Here is a 10,801-nt window from a genome sequence, read left to right on the forward strand (position 1 = left end):
AAAAGAATGTTATCCAAATGATATACCAAGTGGATGGGCACCCAATGAAGAAGAAGATGATGACGAAGAGGAAGAATAATAATATGAAAGTTAAACAAGTAATGAGAAAGCATACTCGACCTAGTGAAATACATATTGTAATACATATCTTATGTAAAACCCATAAATTTTAAGGAATTTTTGATGAAATAAAAATATGTGTTTGTGTGAAATAATATGGTTTATGTAATATTCAATGCGATTTTGATGCTTGCAGGCCAATAGAGCAAACCCGGTAACGAATACTAGAAAGAGTACTTGGATCTGGACTTTAGTGAGATCCGATGATCCGACCCAGTTCATGAGGCCAAGTGGGGAAATTTGATGGTTTCAGAATGATAGCGTGAGATCCGAAGCACATTTAACGTGAGAGAGTGCAAGGTTGGAACAAACGGGAGAAAAATCCACGTGGAAACGGGAAAGATCCACTAACAAGGAAAACATCTCAATAAGACATAAAGAGAATTTCCTTGCAAAAGTAAACAAGTAGTGGTGTGGTGTTGTGGTAGGACACACTGTTGTGTGGAGCCACAACCCAAGTTCAAAACCCATGGTGCGCCCATGTAGAAATGAAAAATGTTGTTTTTTTTGCTTAAAACCCAGATCTGAGCAAAAAGGGTTTAATACAATTTTATCCACATACTTTGCAATGAAATGAATGATATCACAAGTGGTAGGGTTTGTTGCTCCTTTGGTGGAGGACCCTAGTTCGAAAGCCCCTATGCATGAATTTTTCCTTTTTACACAGAAAAGTAATGATTTTTACCATAGTGAAAAAAAAAGAAGGGGTTAAAATCGTGGGGCTTGTAAACCCCTATCTTCTAGCCCATCTCCCACAAAAAAATGTGTGGGAGTTGGCTACTTTTTCACCTTTTTTCAAAAAGTAAGGGGAATCCCACCAAATGGGGGAGGGGTACCACTAAAGCAACCAACAACGGTAGTTAGAGAGAGACTTTTGCTAAAGGGAAGGGGGGGCAATTTAGGAAGTGCCAAGCACCCACCAAAAACGTGGGTTTGAGGATGGTTCCTAGGAGCTTGAATTTTTGAAACTCCACCTAAGATGGGGGAGTCAAAATAGGGGAGGAAGACTCTTGAAATCAAGGAGCATGATTTCCTCTCCCTACTACTCTCTCTCTCTCTTATTCTTCTCTACCATCGTGGTGATTGATCCCCCTTGCTAGACCGAGTGGACCTTCATTCTAGTGGTGGTGTGTTGCTCCAACAAAGGAACAAAGTTGCAGTCGTGCCATCGCGAGACTCCAAAGAGGTAAGGAGTATTTGATTTATACGTGCGTGTTCGATGTCTTGCTGCACAAACATGTGCAGTGTTGTCGATTTGAGGGTGGACATCACAATAGACGTGAGTAATGGTCATCGTCATGAATGCCTAGATGACGAACCATGAAAGTTCAGCCAATAGCCTCGTCTTGATGATCGCAGGGACCATGTGATGCAAACACACGATCTAGTGCGACACTACAAAAAAAAACTTAGATCTGAATATACACTGTAGAAAAAAAAAATATATATATATATATATATATATATATATATATATATATATATATAAGCTTTCCTACGTAGATGCATGTTTGGAACCTTAGACCTACATACTAGGGGAGGTTTACACGTTTGTGGACATGTCTAGAATAAAACTGAAAACGTAACTGTATAGTTAGTGATCTCTAGAAGAAAAAAATGGGATCACGGTTTTGTTGTTTGATTTACATAAATTTTGGTGCTTGTATCTTTAAGTTTTTTTTCTTCCTTGCATATACTTTTACATAGTTAAGGTCACGGTTACACATGCCTTATAGTTTGGCCCAAGTTTTACCAACAATATCACACGTGTTATTACCTGATAACGTGTGGGTTAAACTGCAGTAAAAAAAAAAAGACTGCGTGAAAGAACCAACGTGGATGGAGTATGTGCAAGTGAAACAGCATGACACGAATGGGGTGTGTAATGACTCCATTAGGGCAAAGAAAATTGTGTAAGAAAAATAGCATACTGGATATGTTCCACCATGTATTTTCATGAATATGCTTAGGGTAGTACATGTGCTTACGTCTTAATGGCAATAGAAGGTTGTGTTAGAGATAAGTAAATCCATGTGTATACACATATAGCTATATATATATATATATATATATATATATATATATATATATATATATATATATATATATATATATATATATATATATATATACCTTGGTAGTTATCAAATGCTCTCTCACGTTTCACTAGGGCTGTATAATGTTTAACGTAGAGACTCGGTTTGTTTTGTTTTATTCAAAGAACAAATTATATATAAAAAAAATGTATAAGTTTGATCCGAGCCGAGCAACCATGTTATGTGGCTATATGAAGGGGGACGTGGAACATCCAGAGATTTCAGTCTATGTGCCAACCAGCATATTGAGTTATGTTGGAATGACATTAACCACCATACATTCCACAGTGCAGGGGTTTGCTCTACGAACCTTTTTAAAAATAAAAAATGATACAAGTAAAAAGGAAAGGGGAAAGAAAGTTATATTTAAAATTGTTCCTATGAATATCTTTCAAATATGTTTGACCCATTGATTTTATAGATCAATATGAGGCAATCTGGTGTTCATACAATGCTTAAGTCTAATGTGCAGCATTTTGAGATTGAAAGATATCTGGCTCCTTAGATCCATTTTTATCTTATGAATGTGGTATGCTTAATGTCTCTTATTGGAGTAAATTTTTGGCCTTATTCATGCAATAATATAAAAATTGTTGAAAGTGCATCTGTAAGAAAGGTTCTTGGAAAGAGATTACCGACTTATTTGCCAAAAATTTGCTTGTACAGACTTATCAATGTTGTGTGTGAATGCTTTGGAATATGTGTTAGGGCTCCTTAAGTGTTTGGTTTCTCAATTTAGTTTGCTCTCCTGTAGGCAAAGGTGATGTTACTGCGTGAAAACATAACCCTCAACAGGGTCACTAAGTTGCAAATATTTTTCATATAGCATGTATGTGTTTATACACACACATACGCATGCTACCTATCAAAGTGAGCCTATTATTCAATAACATTGGCCTTATTGAAAAGAAGTGATGGAATGTTGTTCTTCACTGTGACAAAAAGTGGTTCCTTTTATTCCAAACTTGATACTTAGAACTTGACCCTAGCATGGTTCGGGTCATTTCATGGCCATGAAACCCGCTGATCAGTTGGTCTGTATATGTCGGGTTGATGGCTAAGTGGGTTGTACCGATGCATGAATAGCAATTGAGTAAGCACACTGTCTTAAAAAGAAAGAAATAGTCTTTGCGACACGTAGAATGCCTAGTTTCGTGGATGCGTACGCATACTCCACAGCCGAAAATAAATGTTGGAAAATTATGGGCTCCGAGTAGAGCCATGATTGGAGTAATGCTACTCAATTGTGCTTATGACACCCTGACTCAAATGTATATAAAGTGTGTGAATCCTAAGACAGATTCGAGATTTTGGAAAATCCCTGTGATGTGATGGCTCACACGGAAAAATAAACAAAAATGAAAATGTATGCAACAACATAAAGTTTTGAGGCTCTGGGTACACCTGAAAGATGGTGTATGTTACCGAACCCCTCGTTGTGCGATGATTCACATCTGGTTTTAAAGTAATGTTAAATGTATGCATAAATATAAAAACCTTCGAGATTCTGGTTACACCTGAAAGACAGTGTATGTTACCGAATTCTCCGGGCTCTGGGTACACCTGAGAGAATGGTGTATGTTACCGGACCTATGGTCTACCTTGGAGAGGATCGGACACGATGTCGAATGCCTGTGTGTACCCACAGGGTAATGGAAAGATAAACATAAAAAAATTTACATTGTTCTTGTAGATATTTATGAGTAAATGTTGTAATCCTTGTAGTGGATCTTGTAAATGATAAAAACACATAGTGCATGTAAGAATGAACACACATCTGGTATTTTTCTTGTTTCATAGCAAAGTAGAAAGCATGCCTATTTCAGTAGAAATTTTCTTCTTAGCAAGTTATATTGCCTGGAACTTTATAATTATGATATATGCAAATGTTGCACATATTTGTACACAGGACACTGAGCACAACATATAAATATAATACTTCTTACGCAGACAGTGGAGTCTGACCAATTTGCTTTAAATTTTTTTTCAGATAGCGAATATATAGAGCATTGTGGCATCGCATTTGGAAGTAGTCAAGAGATCTCAGTTTTTCAGTGTTTCCTGTTTAAACTCTGAATAGTTAGATTTGTAATTTCATTTATGAGATATAGTTGATGCTTTTAATTAATGAATGAAATAATTTTAGTACCTCTCTGGCTTATCTGTAACTCGCCCGACACTTGGACTGATCACTTTCGCTATTTAAAAAAGAAATTATCCCAAAATGTCACGTCCAAATTATTGGGGCGTTACAGCTTTGGTATCAGAGCAGAACTGAAAAATATGAGATCTTGGCTCTTCTAGCGACTGTGATGGCTCTGTAATTATGTAGAAATGTTGATTTCTTAATGTAGAGATAAAAACATATAATTGCATGTTATATTTTCATGGATTTATAACTAAGGTTGTAACAACCTTTTTATTGCTCAAACAAATGGCTTGGGCAAACCGTTGCAATAATATTATGGAGACGCTGCATAATCTGGCTGAGGTGGTAGGCCAATAAGCTACGACAATGCAGCAGATGGGCGACAATTTATATCATGTGACCCATTAGAGGATACATAGAAGATGAGTTCCACCTAAATTACGATATAGATTTTTCTGGAAGGGAAATATGGATGTGCTTGAGGGCATAACTTCCTAAGCTAGTCCCATGTCAACTCCTGCGAGAGTTGAGGTTCTTGACCGAAATCCAGAGACTGCTTGCGTATTTTACCTTCTCAAAAATGATTGGTGAATCATAACAAATATCAAAATTATTATCCCAATCGTATTGGAAACGATGATTGTTTTGATAAGAGTCGTCGGATAAGGCTCTAAGTTAGTGTTTTCCCTTTTTCAACTTTGTTGGAGATATTAGTGACTCTATCATTGATGAAGGGTACCTTTTCAGATAATCTTTAGGACATAAGGTGAAAGCCTTGTCTGTGACCGTTGAACCTTTGAGTTCCTCGTTGGAGGATGTTGTAGATTCCCTGTTGTTCTTGGTGATGAGAACATTCAGAAGTACGCTTAGCAAGTGGCTTTTGTGTTGTCGATGATGACAGTCGACTCTTAAGAGGGTCATAGTTGGGGACTACATAACACCAGACTTCAGGGTGTTATCGCTTTTGAGAGAGCGCGGTGGGAAGTTCTTGTTTTCAACCACAGTTAGAAGGGATTGTGGTGAGTTGGCTCAGATGGTGATTCCTGGTAGTGCCAGCATTGTCATTAGGGTGGTGATGCTCTAATGATGCCGTTAGAGTGGCGACTCTCTGACGATGCTGCTAGGGTGATGATTCATTAACGATGCCATTAGAGTGGTGATTCTTTAATGAAGGTTGTTGAAGTGGTGATTCTTCAACAATGTCATTAGAGTGGTGATTCTTTAACGATGACATTAGGGTGATGATTCTCTAATGATGTTGTTGAAGTGGTGATTCTTCAACAATGTCGTTAGAGTGGTGATTCTCTAACGATGATATTAGGGTGGTGATTCCCTAATAATACTGTTGAAGTGGTGATTCTTCAATAATGTTGTTAGAGTGGTAATTCTCTAACGATAACATTAGGGTGGTGATTCTTTAATGATGCTATTGAAGTGGTGATTATTCGACAATACCGTTAGGGTGGTGATTCTCTAATGATGTCATTAGAGTGGTGAGTTTCTAATGAAGTGGTTGAATTAGACTCTTCAACGATACCGTTAGGGTGGTGATTCTCTAACGATGCCATTAGGGTGGTAATGCACTAATGATACCGCTGAAGTGATGATTCTTCAACAATGCCGTTAAGGTGGTGATTCTCTAACAATGTTATTAGGGTGGTGATTCCTTAATGATGTTGTTGAAGTGGTGATTCTTCAACAATGCTGTTAGAGTGGTGATTCTCTAACAATGTCATTAGAGTGGTGATTCTCTAATAAAGTGGTAATTCTTCGACAATGTCATTAGGGTGGTGATTCTCTAATGATGTCATTTAGGTTGGTGATGCCCTAATGAAGTGGCTGGGGTGGTGATTCTTCAGCAATGTCGTTAGAATGATGATCTTCTAATGATGTCATTCGAGTGATGGCTCTTATTTATGATATCGGAGTGGTGATTCTTCAGATAGTGTGTTAGAGTAGAAATTTTCTAACATTGGTCGTATAGAATGGTGATTTTCTGACGATAGCGACCTTATGCGATGTCTCTTGAGGTCGTTCGAAGAATATTGTTAGAGTGAAAATTTTCTAACATTGGTCGTATAGAATGGTGATTTTCTGACGATAGCGACCTTATGCGATGTCTCTTGAGGTCGTTCGAAGAATATATATATATATATATATATATATATATATATATATATATATATATATATATATATATATATATATATATATATAATGAGTTATTGCACCGATAAATTTTATTATGGCACTATTTGAATTGTGCATCGTGCATTTGAAAACTATGCAAGATTGCTAGGGATATTACTTAGCAAGCATGATTGTGTAACCTAACGATTAACTATTATTATGTTTTTGTCCTGATAGATGGCATGGAAGGCCAAGTGCAATGATATCATGGACACTGTGAACAACCTTGATGAAGTTGTGCAACAACAGGTGGTTGTGATGCAACAGGTGGGTGTGAACCTCCAACAGGTGGCCCAAGATAGGCAAAACATAGGTATAATCACTTACAAGCGCTTTATGGAAATGGATCCTCCTACTTTTAAGGGTAAGGTAGACCCTGAAGCTGCAGAGACATGGATACGCGAGATAGAACATATTTTTCGCGTTCTGAATGTTCTAGAGGAGTAGAAGGTGAACTTCGGTACCTATCGTTTGAAGGACCACACTGAGAAGTGGTGGGACACGATCTCTATGGTTAAGTTTCAAAATGAGAATATTACGTGGGATGAGTTTGTAGATGTTTTTAACTCTGAATACTTTCTTAAACATGAACGTAGTAAGAAGATGCAAGAATTTTTAGACCTACAACAAGGGACAACAACACTGGCGAATTATATCAATAAGTTTCGTTGTCTGGAACGATATTGCCCAAATGTATACACCATGAAAGATGATCGAGCAATGAAGTTTGCTTATAGGTTGAAGCCAGCTTTGAGGACCAAGGTGTTCACCCGAGGGCTAAAATCACTCGATGAGGCCATCGAAGTAGCGACCCTATTGGAAGAAGATTGTGTCAAAGAGCAAAAGAACCAGTGGAATAAACCTGAGCAACAAATCAAGGTTTATATGAGTACTAATGAGAAGAATCCTAGTGACAACTCTCAGAGTTCTTCCGCCAGCATTAACTCCAAGCGTCCGACTGACCAGTCTAATTCTTAGGATGGTGTCTGGCAGCCTGTTAAGGACACAATGCGTGACTATTTACATGAAGCAATTTCCGACGTTGTCTGTAATGAGGTGTGTATTTTTTTTTTGGGACAGGAGAACTTCGTCTACAGGTGCCTGTCAGGTATGAAAATTTCATGTCATTTGTTTCATGTCGTTTGTTTCATTTCGTTAGATTTCAAGCTAGTATATGCATTATTTCATCACATATGAGCATTATTTCATCACTATGAAAGTTTTTGACTGTCTTATAACACATATATGCATGATTTCATCACTATTAAAGTTTTTTTACTATATTAAAACACATATAAGCATGATTCCATTACTATGATAGTTTTTTCACTACCTTAGAACACATATATGCATGATTGAATCACTATGAGAGTTTTTTGACAACCTTAGAACACATATTTGCATGATTGAATCATTATGAATTTTTTTCTGTCAGCCTTAGAACACATATCTGAATTCTGTTAATATCATTCACTTTATTGCTAGCTAGTCTATGTGTAATTCACTCATGTTACTTTGATTGCCTTAGATTAGGTGCATTGCATATAATTTATTTCATTATATTTTGTTTATCAATATTAACCTTTCTTTTCTCTTGTAGGATGTTGGAGATAATCAACGTAGAGGAGCTGATGGAGGCATGGATGAAGGGGTAGATCGAGACAATGAAGAAGATGATGCACAAAATTTTGGCGATGATTAGATTCATGTGTTGAATTTGTTGTACCTTCTTGTTGTTTCAAAGAAAACTTATTATAAATGTTTACTTTAAATAATTAAAACTTGGTGAGGATTATAGTAGATCGATAAATTATTGCAGTTGCTTTGTATATGTATTTTTTATGTGTACTTTATTTTTTATACACAGGATATATAAATTGTATCATGAGAAATTTTTTCTCGATATTTATATTTTAAACAAAATTTTTAAATTTTTTTATTATTTGTGACGGATATTATTTGTCGCTAATTAGTATCGGCCTCTAATTTCATGATGAATTAGGGACAAATATTTATCCATCATAAAAATGAATCGACCGATGTTTTGTGATGAATTTTAATCCGTCGTAAATTCCATCACTAAAATAGCAACGAAATTAGCGGAAGATTAAAATTTGTCGCCAAACCAAATCTCTGCAGATTAATGACAGCCTTGCGACGAATCATGGCATTCGCTAATTCATCGCAAATTAGCGATGGAACTAGCGACAAAAGGTTTTGGTCGCTAATTAGCGACTAGAAAATTGCGATGAAAGTTATCCATCGCTAAACTGTACAATGATGGATTGGCGATGAATTATGACCATCGCTAATCCACAAATTTCTTGTAGTGAAATGGAAAATTTGTTGAGCCTCATGTAAAAAGTTAAAATATGTTGGGATAGACCTGATTCAGAATTAGACCCATTTGAGTGTGTTCACTGGATTCTAGCATGATCTGAATAGACCTACCCGCATTTGGATATATACTACCTAGATCTGATAATGTGGGTTCAGATCCACATTAAACCTAGGCCCATAGAGACTTATAAGCAAAATAGTGAGAGCCTAAGACCCCTGGATCTAGAGAATAGGTCTCTTGTGCCACCATGATACTTTTATTTTAGCAGGGCAAACCCCCACCAGTTATTATTCAATCATATCACTGGGGTTTTGAACCTAAAATGTCCCACCACAGGGAGACGTGCACTGACAACTCCTACCAATAACGCGAAAACCTTGTCGGTGTGTCATCCTGATACTTCTCTTTGCTTCTTAAACAAGAAAACATAAAACTTACCAACAGGGTCTCTGCTTGTCTGGCATGAGCAGTTAGTGCATGTCACGTTGTATTGGGATGTTGCAAGTTTGAATCTCAATGGTATGGTTGTATAAGTGGTAGGAGTCTACCTAATCCCAGTTTTGTCTGTCGAAAAAGAAAACATAAAACTTAAGTCTAAATGAGATTATCTGGATGGTAGGATGACACTATCATGCTTGAAGGGTTATCCCTTATCTTGGCTATCAAATAAGAAAAAAAAACATAAGACAGTGTATACTGGGGTGCAAGTGGGTCAGATTCAGGTTGAATTCTGCAAGATCCGAATCCAAAATGCAGACAGTAGATCTGAATTTGGATCTGATTCTAATAAGATCCCAAGAAGTTAGATTGAATCCAAATATGAAATACATGTGGTAGTACTGGATAAAAAAATTTGAATAAAATATGCTATTTATATCAAAAAACTGCATTGGGGTCAGCTTTTGGTTCGGATCACCTCCAGATCCAAATTAAAATGTTGATCTGAATCCAACCTGAGTATGAAAGTGATTTGATTGAATAGATTTGAAACCGATCTGAATCCACCTTCTATAACTGGTGGGGGTTTGCCAATGACTTCTAAAATACTCGTTTCACTACAAGGAAAATGCTAATTAGTGATAAAAATCTATGACAGAAATAATCCATCGCAAATTAACGATGGATTAGCGAGAGAAAGATATTCGTTGCTAACCTTTACGACATTCACGATAAAAAATAATTTGTCGGTAATCCGTCGCTCATTAGCGACACATAATTTATGGAATATTTTTTGTGTCATAATCCATCGCAACTAAGCGACGAATCAGCGGTAGACCTTTTCTGTCACTAGGTCATCGCCAAGTAGCGACGAAATTCGGCCATCACGAACCCGTCACTAATTTCCCTGTAAATCCCTAATTTGAACCCATTTCTTTCTCTTTTCAGTTTCGTCTTCGCTGCCTGACGCATTTCTTCTCTACCGCCTGTCACTCGTCCCCCCCCCCCCCCCCACGACGCTCCCCCTTCACTGATGCCCGCCCCTCAGGTAACCCCTGTCTCTTTTCTACTGACCTCCCCCTTCGCCAACGCCCCAGAGTTTCGTTGACCTCCCCCTTGGCCGGCCATTACTGTTTTTGCCAGGGAGGGACCGAGCCCCCTCCCTGTGTTATGGGAGTCGCGGGAGGGGCTCTACCCCCTCCCATTTTTTTCCAGGGAAGGGCTGAGCCCCCTCCCTATCTTACGGGAGTCGCAGGAGGGGCTCGACCCCCTCCCCTTTTTTTGCCTTTTTTTCGCCAGGGAGGGGTCGAGCCCTCTCCCTGTCTTATGGGATGCCCAAGAAAGGCTTGACACCCTCCCCTTTTTTTGTCGCCAGGGAGGGGTCGAGCCCCCTCCCTGTGTTACGAGAGTCGCAGAAGGGGCTCGACCCCCACCCAATGTTTTTTTTGTCAGAGAGGGGCAGAGCCC

This window comes from Nuphar pumila, chromosome 9 (genome assembly GCF_984573655.1).
Source record: "Nuphar pumila chromosome 9, dmNupPumi1.hap1.1, whole genome shotgun sequence".
Taxonomy (NCBI): Eukaryota; Viridiplantae; Streptophyta; class Magnoliopsida; order Nymphaeales; family Nymphaeaceae; genus Nuphar; species Nuphar pumila.